Source organism: Tupaia chinensis, unplaced genomic scaffold (assembly GCF_000334495.1).
Source record: "Tupaia chinensis unplaced genomic scaffold, TupChi_1.0 Scaffold000380_1, whole genome shotgun sequence".
Taxonomy (NCBI): domain Eukaryota; kingdom Metazoa; phylum Chordata; class Mammalia; order Scandentia; family Tupaiidae; genus Tupaia; species Tupaia belangeri.
The window spans coordinates 504800-505831 of NW_006159882.1; the positions used below are offsets into that span (position 1 = coordinate 504800).

The 1032-nt window shown below is 61.0% G+C and overlaps 1 protein-coding gene across 1 annotated transcript in view; it reads left to right on the forward strand.

Annotated features, from left to right (window-relative positions):
- The first annotated feature begins 6 nt into the window (after window positions 1-6).
- NR4A2 (nuclear receptor subfamily 4 group A member 2) overlaps window positions 7-1032 on the forward strand; it is a 19793-nt gene continuing 18767 nt past the window's right edge. Inside the window, exon 1 of the mRNA XM_006153548.3 lies at window positions 7-348. The gene's annotated coding sequence lies outside the window, so the exon portion shown is untranslated. The remainder of the gene's footprint in view (window positions 349-1032) is intronic.

Sequence of the window (1032 nt, forward strand, 5' to 3'; positions counted from 1 at the left end):
GGCCGGGGGGGGAGGCGGCCGGCCTCTCCCCGACCCCCCTCCCTCCGGACCGCGACCCCCCAAAAGGTTACGGGTCTCTTCCGCCCCTGCCCTGGACCTGGGCTCGGCCGGCGTGTGTTTTGTTTTGTTTTGTTTTGTTTTGCTTTCCCCTCGTTCATCAGTAAGTACCCCCTGCCCCATCCTCCGTTTCCACGTCCCGTTTCCTTCTTCCCTCTGCTCGATCAAGAGGAGAAAGAAAGGGATCTGTCCTGCCCGGGGCGACCACTTTGTGCGCTCAGAGGAGCGGGATCCGCACCGGGCGCGCTCAGCTGGGGAAGCGGTAACCGAGGGGCCGGGAGCGCCGGGCAGGTAACGTATCCTGGACCTAGAGCTGGGGGCTTTGTTTGGGGCCGGGGGAGAGGGGCTGGGATGGGTGTGAACTCCAGGCTGCCCTTCCGGGACTCTCCCCCCCACCCCCCTTGGCGCTGCAAGCCAAGGGTGTATAGCGCGAAGAGCGAAAGAGAAACTTCTGCGTGACTGACTAGATCCGGCTACTCCGGAGGAGCCAAGATAATAGAGACCCCCCCCCCGCCTCCTGCCGTCCCTCTCCGGTCCAGTCCCTCCTCTCGCTCCCCGCCCTCCAACCGCGTGGACAAGCCCCACCCCCACCCCTCTGGGTTCAGAGCCTGGACGCCCCCGCCCAGCGGAAGGAGGGGCTGGCGGTGTCTTTAGGGACTTCCTGGGATGCGGAGACCAGCTCTGAACCATCCCCTTTCCGCTGCCGGGAGCTGGGAAAGCTAGCTCTGGAGCCTTTCGCACGTGGCAGGCCAGCAGAGAACTTGCTGTGCCTTCTAGGAAATTGCAGTTGATTTGTAATGCACTTTCGCTAATTGGGAGTTCAAAATTAAACTTTAATAAAGCGTTTGTGTCGTCTCGTCTAATTGTGAAAGCTTCCATCCGTCCTGGTAGATAGACTCTAAGTCTCAAGTTAATGGCGCTAAACTAGATCCCCCCCCCCCCCAAATACAATGACGGCGCCAACGGAAGGGGGCA